Here is a 25,169-nt window from a genome sequence, read left to right as displayed (position 1 = left end):
ACGTTTCAAATATCGCATTTTACCATTTCGCGTCTCGCGTCACTGACGGCAGTGGTATTTTATGTGCGCGCAACTCGAATATTTAGAGGTGAACGCTACACGATTCTCACATACGTCCAATCCATGGTTTGATATACGCGCTCGTTAAGCGACTAATTGAAAAGCAAACATTTCTCTGGGAGATTGTAACCTTTACTTAACATTAAAAAATATAATATTTACATTATATATATGTATTTGTATATTAACATGTTTGAATTTATCGAGCTTTCGACTATTATAATTATCAATGCATTCGAGATTCACCTGAAACTCTACCATTATCTCAGTCAATTCCAGTCCCCCTCGATTCGTTTGTCCGTAATGTTCGCGCGAGTTCTCGCCGAAAATCGTTCGTTCCAAGTCGTTACCAGGTATGGACGGCGCATTCGTATCGTATTCGATATCTTAATGATACAACAACCCCTCCGCGATATCGCGTCCAGTATGCAATCTACACGGATGCGCATACTGTGCAAATATAGTCGCGACTGCAAACCGCGGTCAAACACGGGCTACGATAATACGAGTACTAAACACCGGGTATATCGCTGCATTATTGCTGGTACTTACACGCGTACCGGGGGTGCGTATCCCAGGAAAGCGATAGAGGAACGATATCGTCCACTCTTGTACATTTGTGCCTAAGCTCCATGTGATAAATGCATGCAGTAGCCGTTCGTTTATTGTATACTAAAATAACATCATTTTTACGTGATACATGGTTAAGAAATACATATTTTAATTCAACAATTTTATTCTAATTTTTTTGATAAATTGTTCTATTATCTCATCTATCAAATTCATTCTATTAATTATCGATCATGCAAATAATTAATAAAAAATAAAGACGTAACGTAACACAACATATTATAATAATAATAATATTCCAGCAAGCGAGATACACATGCATATAACGAAAAAACCCCAAAATCGTAAAATAACGTCGAGGAAAGTAAAGTTTTCCACCTCTGCTTCGTACATTACCTAATCCAACTGACCCATCCGGCAAACCTACACGTATGTAGATGTTTTTACGTGCGCAAGCTATTTGCGTTTACGAGCGACGGATGCTTTTTCACCGTCCGACGCGGTTTAATTCGTAATAAGCCCGGTAAAATCCGCAACTTTTAATTCCTTATCTGCGATAGTCGAGCCAGACGAGCGTCGAATTACGCGTATGAAGAAAAATGTATCGTCTCTAATATATGTGCGGCTCTCTTGCACCTATATTCTCGAAAAACTACGCGTATTTCAGCCGGAAAGCGAATCTCGACAGTGAGTTTCGACACTCAAATCGGAAACTAGCGATTCATAACTACAAGAGAGAAAACGTGCACGCGGAGAAGCCGCGACATTTAAATACTGACGAATTTTATCAAATTTCTCCGATTTTCTGTTCGCATGGAAAATACAAAAAAGTATATAATTTAGTGAAGTAATGCTTCCGCGCGGAGAAGTATTACTTTATTAAATTATATACTGGATGAAATACTCGGCGAATTAATAATAAAGTTGAAAAATATCAAATATAGGATGATATCGCTTATCATGTTACAAGATTTCACCTGAAAATAGAAGAGAAACCACATATAAATTAAATTGCATGTTCTATTTTATCCAGAAACATCTTTCATTTCAATTGAAATATGCAAAACCGACTTTATTAGGAGGGGATAAAATATTATACCGCTTGAAAGCAATTATTCCGCTCTCCATGAAAAATCATCGTGACTCGGCATGATGAGTACACGAGCATAAAATGCGCGACCAACTGCAATCAGACCCATAAAAAGCAGCGCTTAATGTCAGTTCCATGCAAAGCTCGCGCTGTGATCTTCATAAAAAAAGAGTAAATGTATCGTTATACTCTCTTGGAAAACGCATTCAATTAATGATTTTAATTTCATCATACTCGTAAAACTCAATAAACATCAGTTTTATCATTCGTCAGTCATGCGGTGATAACGACATGCTTCACTTTCTATCGAGCATGTTTCCGATTTTCTACATTTTATTTCTTTTCTTTTATTTTTTTTGCGTAAAAGGAAAATACTTGCTCTCGTTCGATAAAAAAGCGCCGAAGCGGAAACGAGACGTGGACACGCGGGACCTATCGCAAACGCGGCTGGCTTTATATTCGCGTAACAGGGTAAACAAGCTCGTAGATCAAACGGTATCCACAAGAGTGTATGCGTCGCACATGGAAAAGAGCGACAAACGCAATATCTGATTTTCAAGAGCTCGATAGAACGCGAAAAAATATGAGAAAAGGAATAAAAAAAAAAGAAAGTCTTTATAGTGAAAATTCCAGCGAAAATTTCCAGTGGAAATTTGTTCAAAAGATAAATAGAGAGAGAGGAAGAGAGAGAAATCCGGATCTAGATACTCTTTAAAACGCGAAAATCAAACACACTCGAGTGAATATATCGAAACCACGCACCGACACGTCGTGGCTTTCTCGCTGCGGCTTCGGCCACCAAATGATCGGTGATAGATAGAGGTAAATGACGGGTTTCGCAACGTAGGGTCACGGCGTGCAAAATACCGCGGAGGACATCGCACGACCGCACCGGTTGCAATACAGAGAGCCAGGCCTGAGAGACTGGATGTTATAACGCTGTTAACACCAGCGATCGCTTTCAATCCACGCAGTTCATCATCCCATATTGATTCCGTCGCGGCGAACCGACAACGCCGAGGGATGTAAAGGCCGATCGCCACGACGTACGTTCTTAATAAAGTACAATCCAGTTGCGTTACGTTATGTACAGAATATCCTAAAGTCATCGAATACTCTTTTAATAGCAGATTCTTCTTCTAAAAAGGATTTTTTTTAGCGAAATGAGAGAGACATCAATAATTTTCGAGTTACAAACAATAAAAAACTTTTTTACAAACTAAATTTTTTGTGAAGTTAAAAATTAACGGTACTAAATTCTTTATTTGTTAATTTCATGAAACTTTATTTTACTGTAATTTTAATTTAATGCTTAATTACAAAAATATACGATAAAAAAAATTTATAAAAAATGTTACATAAAATCGATCAGGGAGAATCTATTATTAAAAAAGAACATTTATTAACTTTGGAATATCTATTAGATATTATTTTAAAAAAAATATCGATCACGACTTATTAATTATTGAAAAAGTCTTCTCCAAAAGTGGACATTTCCGATATCACGCTGCTATCCACTCGGAACAACCACCGTATTTCATTGTATTGTATGCGTCATCCATGGCAGAAACCATCGAAACTCTAACGAGATCATCAGCTCGGGCTACAACGATAGTCATCATCATCGTCGTTCCGCACATGGGTAGACGATCGTCTACTCAACTGTACCCCGAGGGTCGGGTTGGACGATGATGATTGCGCGGGGCTTGATTTATACTTTCATTCGATTATACCGCCGCCAGACAAGACGAAAACATTCATCCTGTTTATTTCATCAGTTTTAAAGCTGCTTCTAATGAACGTCCGATAGGATTAAATTTCGTAAATAATAAATCGCGAAAGTGATGGTTGCAATTGCAGCGTGCGATCCCACCGTTCGTTATCTCATATTGATAGAAGAGACAGTGCTGCGATATAAAGGGTGAGAGAATGAGAGAATAAAGGAGAAGAGTGGGAAGGACAGCCGGGAGCTAATGAGCGTCCGTGAATCATTGGAGCTGCAGCTCGACGGTCATCGTATATCGGGACATCGTAACGATGATCATCGTTATCATCATCATCATCGTCGTCTCTGTGGCCAGCAGCCACTCATTTGCTTTTCAGCGAGGGACGACGGCGTAAAAGCCACGTGATTGCAGTCGCCCGATTCGTCGAACAAATATCCATGAAGCCACACTTTCGATACCTCATCGCGTTTATTCGAATCTCTATATATGCTGCTGTCCTATCGCGATTGAATGTCGAAAAATCCGCTCGCTTAAGCGAAGTTTCGTATTTTACAGATATTTCATAGACTATAACAATGATAAAAATCGTTATTAAAATAGTGAACATAACTTTTTTTAAATTAAAAAAAGAAAAGGAGAGATATATATTTTTAATCTCTCTCCCCCCCTCTCCCGAAATGCATCACTATGTTCCGTATAATTTTGTTTATGGTACACAAAATTGCTTTACGCCGGACGGTTTTCCGAAACAGCCCAGGGGACGAAATTTTCGGACGCGAGCTAAACGGATTATTGAAATTCGAGTTAATTCGTTTATGCGTTTAAATGCGACAGCGAGCAGGCGCGTCATGCGATCCAACGCGGGAGAGCAAATCTTTTCCGGGCGTCGGCTTGCAAAAACAGCCGGTATATGTTCGCGGTAATAGCGTTATCGCGAATTTTTAAAAAGAGGGAAAGAGAGACGCAGAGAGGTCTACTCCGGTAATACACCGTGAAAGTTCGCGAGGGTGAAATAACGGGTGCTATTTCTCGAAAACGGCGCGTGGACGGCCGTCGAAAAATCCAGGAAAATTCGACGCGAAAAATCCTGTAAAATGCAACGTCCGCCAAACTGAAGAGTTAAAAGAAAATTCGATCAAGCTCGGTGGTACGCGCGCTATTTCATTTTGTTTGCAGCAATATTTCATGATCGTTAAAACACAATGTAACGATATAACTTTGTAAATACTGTGTAATACTGTTCTTTTTATTTAATAATCTTTCTGAGCAGCGCATTTTCGATAGTTTTTTTTCAAAGAGATTTTCTAATATCATGTTCCATATTAAATAAATAGTTCCATATTAAATGATTCTTTTCTTTTTAAGTGCGTCCCTCAAGCAGTAAGAATATTTATTTATTGCAATATATTTATTTCTATCATATATAAAAATATAATTTAATTTATATAGAAAAAATATATTTAAATACTCGGTACAAAATACGTCCAGAAGGGATTAATAGGATTTCTATCGAAATGGTCAATTGTACGTTCGCGTTTCAGCTTTTAATTTCATAAAACGAAGTCGTGAACATCGAACATTTCGAAATGGCTAATGCTTTCAAAGCATTGACGAGCGCGTTGGAAAATCTGGAAAATCTCGAGCCCGAAAATTCTATTGAATAAAGGGATGGGAGGGAAGGCGGGGAGGGCTACTAGCGATGGTGCTCAACGCTGGACGGTTTATAGCCATTGTGCTTTCGCCCATGGCGCAATCAAAGCGAGAATCGAATGGCGGCCCGAGTGAGCGCAATTTCACAGGGCATGAAACACTGACTTCATTATCCGGTTGTTAATCCTACGCCATGGACTCCTCTCATCTCGCTCGCTCCACCTCCCGCTGCGGTGTTAAATTCGAAATCGACGAGCCACCCGCCGATTCGAGGCTACGTATTCGAGATATTTCGACCGAAGACAATAGTTTCCAGATTGATCGTTAAAGTAAATTTTCGATAAGCGTGATATTAATAACATGTACATGTGTTTCTAAAAAATTTAGTTCGCATTTTTATAATATATATAATATTTATACAAAATATATAAAATGAATAGTCAAATAAATATAACTATAATCAGGAAATAAATATATAATTTCGTTAAATAATCATATATTAATAATTAAAAAAGAATTATTTTATTGTATATTAAAATTTATGATAAAACAAATTTATTCTACAAAGTTATAAGAGTCTAGCGAATTAAAAAAATAGAATGCTTTTTAACATTATGTAAAATTTACATATATGTATAAATTTATTTCTTTACACTCCTATATAATCCCTTAAAGATATTTTTGTTTCAATCAGAAACAGAGTATCAAATTCAACGCGACTCGATATATCTCTTCCTTGGCTATCAACTATCCTCGACGACACCGCCTTCAGCTAACACCTGCGACACCCGATTTATTATTCATCGCGGAATAAGACTACCGTATCCTGCGAGTATACGCGCCGACTTAGTTCGCTTATGAAAGATTCAGGTGCTATCACAACCGTTCACAACCACGACCATTACCTTTTACTTCGAAAAAAAGGGAATTAGGTCGAGCATTCGAAAAATTTCAACTGGCTCGCCATCTTTTCCTTCTCCGTCTTTACTCCCATATACATCCGCATCTATTCATTTGGTTTCGGTTACCCGCAAAGTTGCCGCACGCAAATTGCTATTCTTTGAGAACGAAACTATATACGTGCGTATGCGTGTATGTGATGATTCGTACGCGCGTTTCGTGCGTACCTGGACAAGAGAGAGGGCCGGTATGTAGGAAGTAATAAGCGGGGTGAATAGTGGCGTATTCATAATGCAACGCTGCCCTCCCCCTCTCTATATCATGCGTTTCCCACCGTGCACTCGATCTTTCCGTTCCTTTCCCTACTCAACGTGCTTCGACATTATCCTGGACCTCTCCAACCATCATGCATACACCACCAACCCTTTCTAGCGTATTGCATAAGACTGCACTTGCGTGCGCATTCATCGCAGCGGTCGGATTGACCGGGTCAATGCGCTCGGCTGCGCGCGAATGATGACACGTCGCCATATTTCGGTTTTTTCTGCGATATCGGTTTTACAATAATTTTTCTGTTCATTGCCATTTCTTCGTCACTTTTACTTTCATCGATAAGAAATACGCGAATTATTGTTATAAACAATATTTGAAGAATACACGAGCTTGAATTCTCCTTAAACTTTAATACGGATAAATTTATCTTTGATGATGATGTAAAAATTATAGAAATAAAATCTTATAAAATATGGAAAGATAATATTAAAACATGTATATGATTGTATGAAACAATAGAAATGATAATGTTCTGTTCATTGCCATTTCTTCGTCACTTTTACTTTCATCGATGAGAAATACGCGAATTATTGTTATAAATAATACTTGAAGAATACACGAGCTTGAATTCTCCTTAAACCTTAATACGGATAAACTTATCTTTGATGATGATGTAAAAATTATAGAAATAAAATCTTATAAAATATGGAAAGATAATATTAAAACATGTATATGATTGTATGAAACAATAGAAATGATAATGTTCTGTTCATTGCCATTTCTTCGTCACTTTTACTTTCATCGATAAGAAATACGCGAATTATTGTTATAAACAATATTTGAAGAATACACGAGCTTGAATTCTCCTTAAACTTTAATACGGATAAACTTATCTTTGATGATGATGTAAAAATTATAGAAATAAAATCTTATAAAATATGGAAAGATAATATTAAAACATGTATATAATTGTATGAAACAATAAAAATGATAATACTAAAGTGTAGCGTGCGGAAAAAGATATAGTTTGGACGACCCGGAGCAAATCTCTTCAGGGAGCAATCTACCACTATTTGATCGCCATTAAATTATTCATTCGCGCGCCTCCTGTTCGTGCTCTTCTGAAATGTCAGCAAGGTTCAAAGCCCGGCGGCACACGCTCATTTATGAGTAATAGAACGCATAAATCATACAGATACCGATTTTGCAACGTACCGCGTCTTAAATTTCCGATACATATCTATTTGTAATTGTTTCAACAAAGAATCGTACTTTGCTCGGCATGAGAAAAATTTAATCACGCGACATGTTATCGCGCGATTATGCCTTATATATCACCACGTGACTCGTTACCAGGCGCACGTCTCATATTCCCGAGAGCGCGGGATGCGAATGAACGATGCTTCGAGAGTGACGAGGGTAGAACGAAAGAGGAGAGAACGTATTCAAAGAAAGACAGAATCGCCCGCGGTGCGAATAAACGACGTTTCGCGAGTGCGTATAACGAGAGAAAAGAAGGACAGCCTAATGCCTATACGTTGACTCCTCTCCTATATTCGTCTCTCACCCTCCGCGCTTTCGCATTTGCAATACGGTCGTCACCGCCTACCCCTCGCCGTGTCGCAAAGAAGTCTCTGTAATATCCTCTCGTCTCGTGAACGGCGCGCAATACGGTTCAGAGTCCGCGTAAGGACTACCCTCGTATGTGTTTCACCGGGTCAGGTCAACGTCCTGCGCCTGGCGGTCCGTAGGGAACGGAGGGCTGCGCGGAAAAAAGGGGCAAACGGGAGAGGGAGAGACATACGGCAAAGCCGGTCCTCCAGATATTGCGTCTCCCTTCTCGCCCTCTTCCTCCCCCGATGAATGCACTCCTCCCTGTGCGCAAAAGAGCTTACACTCTCAGCAGCCTCGCGTCGCTGTAACTTGCAGCATCCAATGTGCGTGCGCTACATCCGCTCGCCGCTGAATTATTCAATAATAGTGCGTACGCTTCCGCCAGCTTGGAGCAAACATGGGAGGTGACATGAGATACGCACGATGCGAGGTAATTATTCTCTTCTGAAATCCGAACGTATTGGAAATTTGTGCGAGGTGGAATATCATTGTAGTATGCAATTGTCGTTTTGCTATATTTATTTTAGCACATTTTCAATATGAACGCATATGTGCACTTAGGCGATTTTGTAAAATCTGAATACAATGGGAAATGTGTCAATCAAATCACATCACGAGTGTTGTACTAGTTTGAGATAAAAATAAATCAATATTATAAAAATAAATAAAATTAAATATATATATATTTAAATATTTTATATTTCTTTATATTTAATCTCCCTACATTTTAATCACGATTATAATCGGTTTAACCACCAAATTGAAATTCTCGATGAATCTGCCCTCGTTGAAGTGAGTCTTATCAATTATCGATTTTAACTTCACGAACCCTCTGAGAAACCAACAGGTGCATTTACCGATATTCACCGACATCGCATAATGAAATAGAAATGGTCTAGAAAATCAAACTGCTCCAAAAATATACACGTATTTCGCATGCTTTACGTCGACATTTTTTAAATATATTTTCGAATTTTCTAATAAATCGCGCGGTATCTTTTCCGATTGATTTAATTCATTTAAGAGAATTGCACGCTGAAACGTACTAACAGTTGAGGGTTTAATATCATCAGATCCTAGTCTCTCTCAAACCGGGGTTATTCGGTCGCGTAACTCCCTGGTCAACGGCTAGATGACCATCATTAGCTACGAGCGAGCCGTCCTTTTCATCCCTCCGATCGAATTGAATGCGGTACGATGCTTTCGAAAACCAAACCCATCGAGCGAAAACACTCGTCGGAGCAATGTGAAAAGCAGTTTGGTCAAAGGAAAAGAGGCAGAGTGGATTGAGTGGGAAAATGCATAGAGTGAGATTCGATTTGAAGGCGTGGCGTTGATGCCTCTGACAAATCAGTTCTCAAATCGATTGTACTCACTCTCGTTGTACTCGCTCATCATATTTCGAGCTCCCTATCGCGATGATATCGTAATCTTTCATGACAGATGACGGTGCGCGACTATCTCGCGAAAGGGAACGCGAATTTAATATTTCGCATATATCCTCCACTTCTACACGATTGCTACTGAATAGAGGACGCCTTTCGATGGAATGCAATATGTGATGGCAATGAGTACGATATATATCGAATAGCTTCGACTCGAATTCTCTGTTATTGCAGTTGCAATATCGAGAATGATTGCGCCGTTTCATATTTTAATATTATTGGCTACTATATATATATATATGCGAGAATATATTTACATCAGGAAATCAATAGAGATATGTACCAATTTAATGGTGAATTAATTGTGATTTTTGCACTAAATGGAATATCTAATGACCCAGCTATAGAGATATACATATGAAATATATACCTATGATCCAAAACATGGATAATTGGAATATCCATCTTCCTCCCCCTATGTCATATTGAATCGATATAATGCGGATGGACAAGTGAAATGTACGAGCGCAAAAGTATAACGTTCTATTAGCGAGCATTTTACTTATTATCCTAATGCGCGATAATGATACGTGTATTAAGTAAGCTTATACATTGCGTAAGAGCATTAATATGTATTATATAAAATTAAATTAAACCTAACATAAAATAATTAATAATCTAATCCTGAAGTATAAATTATGTATAAATTTTCATGTAAAGAGCAGGAAAAATCGCTACTTGCACTAGCGATTAAATTGCTATCGATACTTGCGATAATAATAAAAAAGGCGTAAGATGACACTAATATACTTAACATACTGGGATTATCACGAGAACCGGTTATTATCATATATTCGCCGTTACATTGAGAACAATTTTCAAACTGTAGCGAGCTCGTTGACGACACCTTTCGCGTGACGTGACGAGCAATAAATCGTCGTGAAAAAAAAAAACATTTTAGTAGGTTGATACGAGGTTGGCGAACCGGTTTCACGCTGCGTCTGATGCTGATGCAGATGCGAGACCCCCTACGAAATTTTGTAATGAGACGATTTAGACGCGAAATCCATGTCTAAGAGTCGAGCGTCGACTCTTGCTTTCTTTCGAGACCGGTAGAAATAGATACTGATCCTCTCCGTCGAAATAATGTCACGAGTCTTTTCAAGTTCGTACATTGTTAATAGCTCGGTACAATCATAAAGGAAAAGTAATATCGCAGTCGTCCCTAAATCTCAGCTGTCGACTAGATCTGCTACGTATTTACTAGGACTGCTCGTGTATAATCAATGTAGGAATAAAACTCGATAGTCGCCGATTAAGACATTAAGAAAAATAAGTTATTTTAAGATACTCTTTTCGTTTTCAAGAAGTAAATAAGTGGTGCAATTAAAAAATCTTATCGAATTTATGATAATTAAAATAAGACAAATAAGATTCATATGAGAACGCGACAAAATGAAGAAAGAGACAATTTTCTGAGAGCGCTACATCGAACCTAATTCCATTCGTGCCACGTGAGAGCTTTCCTCGAGCGTTCGCGAATGAGACGAAACGATCGTCGGCATTTCTGCCGGCATGACAAATCGCGAGTCGCGGTATCGTTCCGCGGCGACAACGCAACTATTCCATTAAAATTCGCAGCGACGGCGGCGACGGTAGTGAACGATAATGGCGCCGGAGGTATAGCTGGGTGCGTCGTCATCGTCGTCGTCGTCGTCGGCGATGGCGCCGACTAAAACGCACGCGAAAGTTTCGTCCGACGCGACACGTCGCGGCGCTGCTTCAACCGTCGGCGAGATTATATGCGGAATCCGTATCTCTCGGTGGTAAACGGGTTTCTATAGGCTCGTGCGAAATACCGGGTGGCTTGACAAGAGCAATTTATCATGCTCGATCTGTATTTGCATACGTCGTCGGAGAGCCCCACGTCGCTCATGCCCGCCGCGACATCACATAGTCGAGTGCCTTTTGAAATTTGCGTGTTTGCGAATACGCGGGGCTGCTCTCTCCATCTTTCTCGCGCGACTGCGCGCTTCTCTCCCACCTTCACACGCACGGCAATCGCCCTCTGAACTCGGCGAACCCTCTCCCTCTTTCTCTCGCTCCGTAGCTCATCGCTTCAAATGTCCCCGACGAATGCCTGTGAGCTTCTGTTCGAGACAAACGATGCGCGAGATATGAATTCGTGCGCGAAACTTAACTGATTGTTTCGAGGGAACCGCCGCGGTAGTAATCGCGGGGATGCCGGACGCTAGAAGTCCATCTATAATCTATATAGCTGTTCGTCGAATAGTATCGAAGAGGCATCTCCCGTAAATTCAGTTACGCAGATGCCGCGTTTGATTCTCATCAAAGGCGTTTACCTGTTTGCGAGGTAATGCGATGAACAGCTTAGGGAAAACGACGAACAGACTAACCCAGGTAGATTATATCGAGACTATATTTCACATTTCCGTTTACATTCGAGAAGATCTTACGCCCCTCTATCTCCTCGAGACCAGAGTGTCCAGTTTCCAGCTCGAAGCGTGGAGCCGGTGGTCACGCCTCTTCTCAAACGGCCGCCGGCAACACAATCCTCGATATAGATAAGTCATGTCCGCCATTTTTCAACACTCACGTGATTCTACCCTTCCGGGCCCCCAGGACGGGAGTGTCTTCCCTCTTTCAACGGTCGCAGGAGCGACAGGCGATATCGGACGGACGACGATTTCTCATCGGCCGGACTTTTCCAGCGGCGCGAGTTTTATCTCGCGCTTCCACCCTTAATTTGATTAATCGACGAGGATCTTGACCCTCCGCGCCGGCATTAATCACCGTCCGCCGGTCGTATGCATACATGGCCGCGGCATTAGGAGCGCGCGCACGGAAGACGCGGAGATGGGCATGCCATTTGTTAGAACCGCTTGTTTAGAGAAGCTTTACACACTCGACCGGCTCTTCCGCCCCGGCGCGCCGATATTAATGGCGGATTAATTCGCCGGAGATCCGTCCTCGACGCAACGTGAGAGACTCGTACGCGCTCGGTTGTGCTCGCGTCTCCTGTCACCTGCCCCGATCTTTTCTTCAATAGCAGCTACAACTACCGGTCCAGTATTTTTCACAGTCGCAATACATATAGAGCCTATTTTATTTTATTTCATAAAGCCAAGAAAAATATAAGAAAATTGGAAAGCAAATATTACGATGAAAATTTAATTTAACGAAAAGAAAAAGAGATTAGAAAAAGAGATTAGTATTATTACTTTAATTCGTTTCGTGTTTTGTCTTATCTTGTATCCTTGCGTTGGAACGATTATGTTTGTACCGATATTAACGCACGCAGCAAAAATGTTAACGCGACGCAATCACCTGCGAGAGCAGCAGGCGAACAAAAACGGCCGATTAGAAAAGACTCGGTCGCTATTACGAGCGCTAAACGTTCGCCCTGATTTCGAATCGGTGGCAGACCCTTGTTGCCGGAGGGTCGCAGGTCTCGTGATTTACTAGCTGTTTATACCCTTTTCAACCCCTAGAGCCTGCATTATAACCGTATTTATACTAATAGCCTCGCGCTAGGTTCGCAGATCTAGGTGTGATTTACTGACAATGTTGTCGCTATTAACGTGACGTAAGAAAAATAAAAAAGAGCGACACAATAGTCACGCATATGCGGACCAAAGGGTAGCAATGACATTCGGCTATTACCTGTCAGCCGCGTAAGATTATGACTTCCGTCTCAAAGAACACCGGAGAAAGAGCCTTGGGAAATATCGAAATACGTTCGGAACAAGTATCTAACAGTTTTTATTGATGGAAATTAAACTGCGTCCATTTAAATATCATATGTCACTGTTCAAGAAAAAAACTCGCTTTAACGAGCAATAAAACGCATGATAAGTGAGAATATCTATATATACGAGGCACAAATTTACATCAAAATGTATCTTGATACACATTTGATAAAATCAACCCTTATTTATTCTATCGCCACAAGAAATATCTCTATTATATATAATTAATTAAAAATTATGTTATAATCGAAACCATTGAACGATGCAAGATGTAATGTTCTCGGATAACTTTGCGACAAAATAAACTAGGCTTCGTCAACAAGACGACGGAAGATTGAGCCATTCCTCTGAAAGTCGATAAATCAGTAATTCCTGGAGGATGTCATCGCGGAGAGCAAGTAGATATAGGAGGAAGGAAGGAAGGAAGGAAGGAGAGGAACTAACGCCGGGATCTCCAGTAACAGGATGTAATTATGATCGGTGAGATACGTCACGCATAACCCCCGTATTGACGTCCACAAATCACGCTACACGGCCGGCCATGCGGTATCTCGCGCTACTCGGGGGACTACGATCCTCAAACTCAGACGGCCTAACGCGACACTAAATCCAGAATTATGTACGCCGTTGCGCGTAGACGTCGACGTGGACACGCGGAATCTCTCGAGGATTCGCCGTGTCAAACGTGGGAAATGTAACGCCCACGAAATTAGCACTTAAGGCGCACACGTGAGATACTATCACCTGTTTGAGGAGACGACAACACATGTAGAATACATATGCATAGCACGTCGCAGTAAACAATTTCCCCGCAATTTCCAAGATATTCGATTATGAAATATTTCATGGAACATGCTATTTTTATTAACGCACAAATATCCGTAGATTAAATATGACAAATATAATATAATGTCTGTCACAAGTATTATTACAGGATTTTTCTTTCTCTTTTCAATTTATTTTATTCCACACACTTATGTCATCGCATACCATAAAAATTTAATTGAATAAATAACGATCGCTTGCTTACCTACGCTTGCCGCCTAATTAATGTAAAAATAATTTTGCAATTTACACATGATTTTCTCTCTATCACCGCCTCGGCACAGCATCCCGAACGTAATCCATATATGCAGCGGCATCGTTCACAGACGCGAGCGGTTAATTCGTCGCGGATAATTGCATTTCGCCGATGCATCGGTCGGCTCAGCGCGAATATGTCTCGCTAGCCGTAGGCGCCACGAAGCATCCGGGAACCTGTCCGGGACTTCCGTCTCGCCGGATGTATCTCTCTCCGCGGCCGCTCGCCTATCCTCTCCTACCGGCTCCCTTTAAACTCCCCCTCCGATAATGCTGCGTTTCTATACGGCCCCGGCCATTAACTGCGATATAGCGGACGATCACGTGACGTAACCGTGGGTAACATCAAAGCCAAAGGCATAGTTGCACCCCCGGGACGGCCTATGACGTTAGCCTATCTCGCTGCAGCCCGTCTGCAACTGCACCGCCTCGAGGCGTCGTTGACGTTACCGCCGACGTGGTTAGCTAGGAATTTCGGCTTTAATGTTTAACCACTTTCCAAATTGTCCAGGTTGACAAGTGGGCGTAGTGCGTATTGCGAATTATTCAGTCAATACCGTTCCTCTATACTAAGCATGCTTTCACGTGTAATTAATACGATTATTATATCATTGGGCGATTAATTAATTAATTTTCTTCTATTTACATGTATATTAGATCCATTTAGATCTGATATTAAAGACAAATCATATAAAGTTAATAAAAAAGATGTATAATTTAATTTCATAAATAGATTGTTATTTCGGAACCTATAATCAAATATCCGCACGAAGGAAGCAGCAAAGGAATAGAGACGGCTTACATATTACTTATCGTATTCTCGTAGCTTCCTTCCTTCCTCCTACCTTTGCCTGCCTCGGTGCAAACGATGAAAGAGTTTCACCCTATTTAAGTAAGTTGCGCACAAAATAGTGGCAAACCGTCAACCATATGTCGTCTATTATACAAAGTAAAACCGCCCCTCGAGACTTGATAATTGCTCCCAATTTGTTCCGTTCTGATTGCTGGACGACCACGAAACTGACCTGAGATAACTATTACTTACACAGTCTATTTACTTCATAACACGCCTACGATACGTTACTTCCTAGGGACTCGACTAAATAAGATTATTGCATTCTTCGAGAAGTTTTACATTTTCATGTGATAAATTTTTTCGATAAGATCATCAAACAGATAAAAATTTATTTTACGAAAATTTGCATACAATTAAAGAGAGTTTTATCTTGTAAAAAAGACAATTTTTCCATTTTCTCAAAAAATAATGGCACATAATGATAACATTAAATGTATGATTATAATTTTTTACATAATTAATATTTGTATATGCGTAATATTTTACGATATAATCTCGATTGGAGAAAGAATTGAACAGATAGATATAAAGAATTACAGAATAAGTGTTAAGAAACGACAAAATAGGAGGGGCATGCAGAAGAGGAAGTGGTATAGGAATGCGAACAAACGTTTTTCGCCACAATAGACAGGATGTACGAAGGGTTACCATTGCAAATCACAATAGCAACCGCAAAATGCGAACGACAAGTTGAATAGACGTGGCTAGAGAAGCGAGTCCTGACAGTAACCTATTATTACCATGATCTCTTTTATACGGAGTGTGTTCTGTGGGAAAACTACAGTCTCTAAGGACGGTTTTTAATTCATCAATGGAATAGAAATAGCTCGTTTCGTGCAACTTTTTTTCAGATCTTGTATATTCTATAAATAATCCTACAATAGCTAAAGACGGCCAATGGTTAAAGATATTTACGAAAAGAAAATATCTTGAAACTTCTTTAAAAAGTTATACTCTCAAAATAAAAAAAATAAAAACTTGCAACTTAGAGATTTATGTTTCAAAAATAGATTCAATAAAAATAAAATTTATGTAATTCTTAAATATTTCTATAAAAATTAATTTTTTTTATTTGCTGTAAAAAAATGTTTGAAATATCGCGTTCGCGTCAATAAAATGTTTCATTTTAAAATCTCTAATGGCTTAAATGCACACTTGAAAGCGACCGTAAAATATGACTGATTGCATAATTCGCGATCTGTCACGCGTCATAGAGCTTTCAAAGCTCAGGTGCGCCGACGTTTAATTTGAAACGTTTCCACGCGGAACACACACAATGCTAATCGCCGAGCCGAAAGTTGAAACACTTGTCATACGAAAGGTAGAAAACGAGCGGAATTATTAAAGCGAAATCGTCTGCGACGACGATGAAAACGAGCGTGATAATAGTACATACTTCGTGGCACGTCATACGAGGATAGACGACGTCGCGGAAAATAGTGGCTCGAGCCTGGAACCTTGAAATATTCGCCGCGCAGGTACTCCGTTTGATTATCCAGCCTGCCGCGAGATAATGCCGTCTCCATTTGCCAAGTAGCCGACGATATAATGCCGCAAAATTGCTTTGCCGTTAATTCACTGTCCGTGGTCACGTAAGCGCATGACTTATCCCTGCTGCGATACCGTCACGGATTTCCGTAAGAGAATACCGATGGTAGATACATCAAAATGTCGAGAATAAGTTATCTTTGCCGATGACGTCATAAATCTTTGAATCCTAATCACGTACATAATTATCGGGGAACAATACAAAAAAGAACTATTACATCACAATATGCAAGAAGTTGATGATATCTCCAAGTGAGATGGATGAAACGATTGGTTGTTCATCCATCAAAGTCTTTAAATTACATTTGATAGCGACAAAGTTGCCGAAGAATACAAATCTCTCTTACATCTCGTAAACTATCGCTCTAATCAAGCATCAAGTAAATTATTCTTATGCAAATTATCTACGTTCAAATGCGAAGAAAGATTTCAAATTATTTCCGCAATTATTCTAGCAATAACAGTCATTCTTTGTTTCTCGCGCGAAATTATTTCCCACGATCAGTTTTTACACATTTACTGCATGTAAAAAATATTAATTTGACAAAGCTGATAATTGCAAAAAAGTGAAATATGAGATAAACAAACTCATGATGGAATAATGAGAACTAGTAATAATTGAAGATGATTGCGTACGCACATCTTCCATTTACTCTTTATCGCAATAGAATCCACGAAAAGTCGCCTAGTCGGAATATTATATAACAATTTTAATAACAGCGCAATTCCAGTGAAATAGTGTTGTTGTCGCGTAACATTATTATTATTAGTAGACATAGAGCATACTCCATGCACAGCCATTTCTCCTCTCTCTTTCCTGTAGACTTACGAGGCACTTGGACAACAGCCATTACGGTTTATAATACAGTTCTGCGCGGAATAGCAGTTGGCGCAATACGAGCCACGAGAGGAGATAACACTGATTTCATTAGCGCAAATGAACTCGCATCACGGCACTCGGCCCGGCCGTTCGTCTGATTAAAAGTCATAAAAGTTTTCGTCCCGCTTGCCTTCATACGTACATGCACGCGAAAATATATACGTCACTAACAAATGATTGTGGCGTATCAACCGACATTCTCCAGAGTCGCCAGAATGCTCTCGCATATCCTCGGAAATTTAACAGTCGCCCCGACATTGCTTCAACGCAAATAACGAAGATAATAGTATATAAGAGGAATATGATATAATCGGGAAAGGAATAAACGACACAATTTACATATCAATGCGTAAATCATAAATAAATCATATGAATAAAATGCAATCACATATGTGTAAGCTAAGTAAAATGAATATTTTTAATTTACAGTTATAAGTCAATGAAATACAAATGTACATAAAATTTACTCGGTAATTATGAGTAAATGTGTCTACGCATGTTTTGATTACACTTTTAATTTGTTACTAAAAATTAATATATAGAAAAAAATTAAATAAAAATAACAGAATAAAAAAAAGGAAGCAATTGTGATTGTGTCAAAATTTTTGGATGTTTAAATTATGGGTTCAACGAAGTGAAAAGGAGGAAAAACCTGGAGAAAGAAAGAACGTGAAGGAAAAGAGTCGAGAAAGATTGAGCCCAAATCGCGCGAAACACTTTGAATAATATCCCAATTCAAAGTCCGCGAGGAAACGAATTTCATATTTCTCGCTGTTCGTGCAACGAAAACTGCACCCCGATGGTGCCAGCCAGTCCGTCTACTTTTCCTTATATAGAGAGCGAGGAAAACGCGAGTTTATGGCGCGAGATATTCTCTTTCACCCTTGCATAATTAATAATGTTACAAAAAATAATGTCCTAAATGTTCTGGCATTTTATGGGATAAAATGCGCCATCGTTTTCTCAAATGTTTAATTTACGATAAAATTTATGTCTTCCTTCGTGGAGGGTGTAACGTTAACGATAGTCTCTCTCTCTCTCTCTCAAGATGGAGAATCAACGATAAGATTTCAATTTCTGCGATAAATGTACCGGTGCGAGATAATCATCACGGGGAGCCACTAAAGTGTAACCCATTTCGGCCGGTTACATACACGTAACTGCGCCGATTACACGGTTCGCGATAAGTGCGCGAATGCGCGCTCCCGTGATTCGGGCATCTTCGTTCCGTGAAATCATATTCCACGGTAATTAACTGTGCCAACGATGACAGACGAGAAAGGGTCGGCGCCTCCGCCCATTACCTTTTCCCCTTTCGTTCGAACTTCGTACGACCTCCGTTAGTGGGATAGGTCAGCGCGCCCTTTTACGCGTGCTAATGCCACATTACCTTCTCCTACGGCTATAATGGATCATGCTGCCGTCGTATACATCTACGAGCGCCTTAATGTCGATATATTACGACAAACTTTGTCATGGTATGCGCCCTGTCCGAATTTTCAAATGTATAATAAAAAATTAATATAAATTTTCAGACGAAAATAATAACGTAATTGAAAGAAAATAATAAATATTATAAAATAATAACGTAATTGAAAGAAAATACATAATAAATGTTATAAAATAATAATGTAATTGATAAGCGAAAGAATTTTTAAAAAATAAATAGGACAGACATCGATAATCATCATCATGAGAGAATATAAATCATTCCGATAATAACAGATGCGTGTGGAAAGCATGAAAAACTTTTGTGCAGAACGAAATAATGATTGTAGAATTAATAGCGGCTTCGAAGTAAACCGGCACGAATGACACTCGTTATCACGATGATTCGCCCTCGAACCTAATTGAAAGTGGCGCAATTTGAACGAGTAGCCTCGGGGCTTTTTGATGCCCTTGCGCAGCGTTTCTCAAATTTAAATATACATTTTAAAAAGCACGATTCAAACCCCACATAACGCGCTGGTCAAATATTTGTCAAACATTTTACTCGCAAATATTTTCAGAGAAAACTTCTGGGAATATTTTCAAACACACGTTAGAGAATTAAACGTCTTCCTATTTGTAGCAGACGATTAAAAAAGCTTGAGAAACACTGTATCCTGAATACGCGCTGTTGCGAAGGTCAGTCTGCGTGCACGCAACGTCCTCGCACGTCCGAAGGAAAGAGGATCGCTAAAACGTGCACGCAGCACGCACGGTAAGGCGTGCGTGTCTCACGCGTCGACGGCGACAGGAGGGTGCTCGCGGAGACACGCATTTGATCTTATCGCGTTCCCGCCTTTACGCACAAGCTACGCAGCTAACAATACGTACGATGCATGCCCCACCACGGCCTCCCGATCGTAATAATTATTATACGGCGCATCATTGTCGCCGTTACACCTCCTGATGATGCAAATGCGTTTCGCTTGTCAGGAGAAGTATACTAACAAAAGGGGGAGGCAGGAGGAGGGCGCGAAGACGGTTAAGGGGTGCTTACGTTATAATGGAAACTGCGACCGTGACTACAGCTATCTCGAAACAATGTAAAGATTATAATTCAGTTATATACGAGGAAACTTTCAAATAAGAAACATAGATTTATATTTATATAGTTTAATTGTAATTTTTTATGATTCAATATTGATTTTAATAAAAAAATGCATCATATTTTCTAATAAATTTTTCACGCACGAAAGAAAAAAATTTATTAAAGTAACATTGCAAAATACGAATACATATCATGGATAACTACAGAGAAATTACATATTTTCCAAATGTGTTTACGGAAACGTGCTCTTTCGGCCTTTGCACACAATTCATTCTGAATGCAGCGTATCGAAACGCGGAAACATGAAACGGCGTGTAATTTGCATAGGGAAGAACATTAGTTAATTACCAGAGACATAAACAATGATTGGTGATCGAGCAGAAGCCACAACTCATGCCATGGTTAAGCCCGAAGTTATTGCCCGGATCATCGTTAAAACTCGAAATGTATCAGTCAGCCGCACGCGCGCAAATGCCGATATGCCTGAGCTTTAATCCTGTAAAATGTGTGAGAGTCCGCGATATCGTGGCCGGCTATCATACGTGATATTTAAAGGTACTATCTCTTTTCCATACCGCGTTAATTCACGATAACTCGTAACGAAATTGTAGGAAAAAAACTGCAATTTTCATCGTACACGACAAAGTAACAAAAAAAATCAAGTATGTAAAAATATCCGTAAAATTAAAATTTATAAATATATATCCTTTATCTAATTTAACAATATATTAAATGCGATTATAAATACTATAAGCTATCAAATACTAGAATCTATCAATACCGCAATCGAAAGGCTGCAATAGATGCTGCAATTTATTTCATAGTTATAGAGCTTTGTTTAAAGAGAAGGGAAGACTCAGTAAAAATCTCGTGCAAAGTTATCGATATGTGCGATATTTATCCAAGATTATTATCGGATATTTTATCCGGATTAAGGAAAAAAGAGAAGGAGAAAGAGAGAGCAGGTAAAAGCTGTTATTTATTAAAGGATTTATCTCTGAGGAGAGCAAAATGCAGATCTTGGCAATAAATTTCCTTCTCTCATCGGCGCGAATAACAAGTTTCAAGTATACCAGAAAGATGTACATGTACGGATCGTGATCATGAGGATTGTACAACAACGACAACGAAGACGACGACGACGATGTTACTCGTCCAGTGTATCTCGCGTCTTTTCGAGTTATCAACAGGAGTTTTATTAATGACAGTTAGACGGGGGTGGGGGGCCGTCCGAGTTTATGGAGGGACATAAAGTCTAAACTGATTAACAGTAGCCAGTAACCCTGGTTCTCTCTCTCTCTTTCTCTTTCTCTTCTTCCTCTCTCTCTTCGTTCGTTCTCTCACTTCAGTCAGAGTATGCAATACATATGCAATCATGGTTGGACCCAGGGAAACCAAACTACCTCGCGTTGCGTCTCGTTAGCAATACACCCGTGGTTTATAGGCCATCGTCGGTGGAATGAACATTGCCCAATTAAATTGATAGATGTCTCCGATGGCATTAAATAAGCAATACCTGAGTAGAAAGAGGCGTAAATTGCGAATCTAGCGTAACGTTGAAACTCCATACGCGAGTAACTAGTCGGATTTTATCTCGAAAATCGTAAAGCTTACTATAAACCTCTATAAGATAAATGTTGTGAAAGATATTACGTCGTTTCGAGAAACACGACGAACAACGATAATATATATTCGGCTAATCGGAAAATACATCGCAATACCGAGCGTTGATAAAGCGCAATTAAATACACACCGCACCGATCTTTGATCCTCTCGTTTTAGTTTAAAAAAAAAAATTTCTTTGATCACCGCGAAACGCAAAGAGGATTAAAAGGCGGCATGAAAATATCCCCTCGGACATTTCGCCATTCACCGTGACCTCTTTCTATTCCGGGTATTTCTCGCGTAAAAATGGAAGGGTCAAACGCGAGATCTACTCGAACCGTATCTGACAAGTGCGCCGCAAAACGATCGTTATCTATTCAAAGCCGACATTCGTAGAAATCGTATAAGGTCGTCCTTTATCGATTCATCATACCGAGCATTATCGGCGAGACAGCCGTAAACCGCGAATAAATAATATCTATTAATTACGTCCACCCGGATGAACTCGTGGACGTAGAGACTCGTACGATCCTTCAAGGGTGGCGGAGGGTGGGTTTTTCAACGGGTGAAGGGGGAGGAGATACCGGTGGCCCGGGCTAGCACGGGCAATAAACGGCGGACGCGGTTTATCACGGTACGGAATTAAACGGTTTACGACTGGACCACAGATTAGTACGGACGCGATGGACGAATGCGAGGGTGGATCGCGCCACCCTCCCCGTTCCACCCGCGATCCACGATATGGGTTAGGTTACCGAACTGTGCATCCCTCCCCCTCTTCGTCGCGCGTCCCAATCACCCTCGACGGTCACCGCGACCCTATCGCGTGTTCGCCCAAACTCTCTGTGGTGGTGTTCGCTTCCGATTCGAATAGCGGCCGGTCGCGCGAGCGTTTAAAATCCTCGGAAAATTTGGAGCTCGATGATTTCGCTGGAATCGGCGCCAAGATAAAATGTTACTGCACGCAGGTCGATATTTCCCGATATACATACACCCCGGTGGTTGTTTAATGCGGTCACTCCTATATTACACGCGTGTAAAATGAAATATGTTTTAATCTCGAACGCGAGCAGAACCGATATTTTCGCTTTTCAAATTTACTCTACCATCTTCCATAAACTCCATTTAATGATTTTCAATGACGCTCACTTTAAAACGCGTTGTTTTACATTCAAGTATATACTTGAAAAACATTTATTGCATAGGAGGTATGTATGAGAAACGATTACATCTACGTAAATCGGCGTTTTTATTCCAAATAGCTAGAAAATTGGGAATAAACGAATTCGACGAAAGACGGTAGTATATCGTGATTCCCCGATAATTGTCTCGATTGTCTCGGCAGACGCAGCAAAACGCGGACTACGAATGAAATCGTTAATTTGAGAAAATTCTACGGAAATGCATAGCCCAATGTTCTATTCCCGCAATAATAACATGTTCCCGGAACATTTCGTAACGAGTTCCGCGACGCGCAAGTGAAATTCACGATAAACGCCGAGAACGTCGCGGCAGTAAAGCGAGAGATGCACGTTACAGGGGCCGTAAAATCGGTCGGATGAGTTCGTCACGGACAATCAGCCCCTCCTCCTCCCCCCCCAAAGTTTATGCCAATCCCCGTCCCCTCTCTTCTGGAAGCGTCAATTCTACACGCGATCACGAAGCCGAATCGGGAAGTTCGGCGCGGCTGATTTATTCAGAGGCCATCTTCCGAGTTCCTCCACTTGGCGGTGAGCCGCCGAAGGAAGAGGTACTCGATAAGAGAATTACGATAATTGGACGTCGCGCGCGCTACCCCGCCGATCGATCTAACGAGGTTCTCAACGCCCCCGCACGATCTAAAGGGACGACACAGTCTGTCCGACGATCGTATAAACTCGATAGCGGGAACATCTTAGACACGCTTAAGCCCCCAGAGACAGCCGTTAGTCAGCTTTCGCTGTACGGAATTTTCTGTCGCGAGAATGGAAATCCGAAAAGAGATAATACGCTCGACAACTTGTCTCTGGAACCTTGCGTTTCTTGTAGCTCGCGAAAGTTTTCAAATATCAGATATAATTTATTAAAAAAATAAGAGATTTTATTATCAATACGCGCGTAATTAATAATATGCGTCTTTAATAATATTAAATAATTTTTCAATTTAAATCTTCCCTTGAAAAAACCAACTTCAATTAATTCCCGTAGATTATAACTGATTAAGTATAATCGCGAGCAATAACCACCCCCGCATTTCTCGGTGAAAAAAATGCGTCTCGCGCTTGCTCGATATATAATAGGGGTAAGTAAGCGAGTATCCTGTTTCACTGTACGATAGCGTATTATTTCAATGATCGTCGTGTTCTCATTACCGCGACGGCGCTGATGGAAGATCGTGGATATAACTCTTTCCGCAACCCTCTCTCTTACCCTCCTGCTCACTAGGGGAAGAGAGAGAGAGAGAGAGTGGACTGACAGAGGGGCTGGAAGGACATAAACAGAGTATTATGCGCCGTCGGTCTCGCGGTCTGCGCGACGTAGGGAATCGTAGACGAGAAGACCAGGGCGGATACCCTGCAGGCGATCCATGCACGTGTATTAAATTAACCCCCACGAGGAGCTCGCGTGTCTGGGAATGCTCGAAAGCCGAGCGCGCGGACGCTAAGAATTCATTAGCCGCTCGCTTGCTCATCCTCGTGTACCGCTGGTTACGCGCGACAACGTTATTTGCGCCGTCCGTGGAGATCGATATATCACGTCTCGGGACTTATGCGAAGATCGATACCCCGATAACGCTATCGCGATAGTGGCATCCGCCTAAAAGGAACGGGCGTTATTCGCGAAAAGTATTAGAACCTGAAATATAACATTCCTGTGCCTCAGAAGTAATATGCTAATTATTATTTGAATATTTGCAAATTATTTTATTTTTCTTTAAATCATCCCAGATTCGAGCCTTTTAATTTTGCTACGATTTTACTTTAAAATTGAACACCTATATATTTTATGTATATTAATTATCATTTATAAAGAGTATCAATTGTTATCTGATAAGGCACTGTAAAGGACTCAATAGCCACCGCAAGCGGTTAAACCGATGATAAATGCACAGAGATGAATGATACGCGAATGAAATGCAACAATAATAGCGTTAAGTGCGCGCTCGAAAATACGGTGCCGAAATTAAGCGAATTTGACAGATCCCATTTCCTCTTCATTTGCTAAAACAAATCGTCGGGAGACAGTGCGGCGGGAGCACTTAGCTGATGAACGCGCACGTATTGCACTGTGCACTTCGTGCACGCAAGTCTCGCGTGTCTGTCGCGCGCGCGATGCGCACGCTTGTTTTCCGCGTGTCGAATTGAATTTGAATAAGCACGTTTGTCGGGGCGCGAGGGGAGAGAAAGGAGGGGGCCCCCTGCCCCCGCATATTTACAATCCGATCGGCGTCTTTCGTCGCCGTGCGTGTCAGCTGACCGTTCTTTTAAAAAAACACGTGTAATCCCACACCCGTCGTCCCTGTGGAAGGTAAATCGTACACAAATGTATGCTGTAGCATCTGAATTATGTAATTAAAGAGCGATAAGCTCGGAAAACAAACGGTCCTTTTATCCGCTCAGAAAGAAACGTAACGAGATTATCCTTT

At 40.5% G+C, this 25,169-nt stretch overlaps 1 protein-coding gene across 1 annotated transcript in view; it reads right to left on the bottom strand.

Moving 5' to 3' along the window:
* Window positions 1-8,255: 8,255 nt before the first annotated feature.
* The window catches only part of LOC145976746 (uncharacterized), a 166,937-nt gene continuing 150,023 nt past the window's right edge, over window positions 8,256-25,169 (bottom strand). The window contains exon 7 of the mRNA XM_083108095.1: window positions 8,256-8,328. The gene's annotated coding sequence lies outside the window, so the exon portion shown is untranslated. The remainder of the gene's footprint in view (window positions 8,329-25,169) is intronic.

The sequence above is a fragment of the Camponotus vicinus genome, unplaced genomic scaffold (assembly GCF_025532165.1).
Source record: "Camponotus vicinus isolate PSW18456_S1 unplaced genomic scaffold, iyCamVici1.0 SCAF_9, whole genome shotgun sequence".
In the NCBI taxonomy this organism is placed as follows: domain Eukaryota; kingdom Metazoa; phylum Arthropoda; class Insecta; order Hymenoptera; family Formicidae; genus Camponotus; species Camponotus vicinus.
This window is presented reverse-complemented; position numbering and strand designations above follow the sequence as displayed.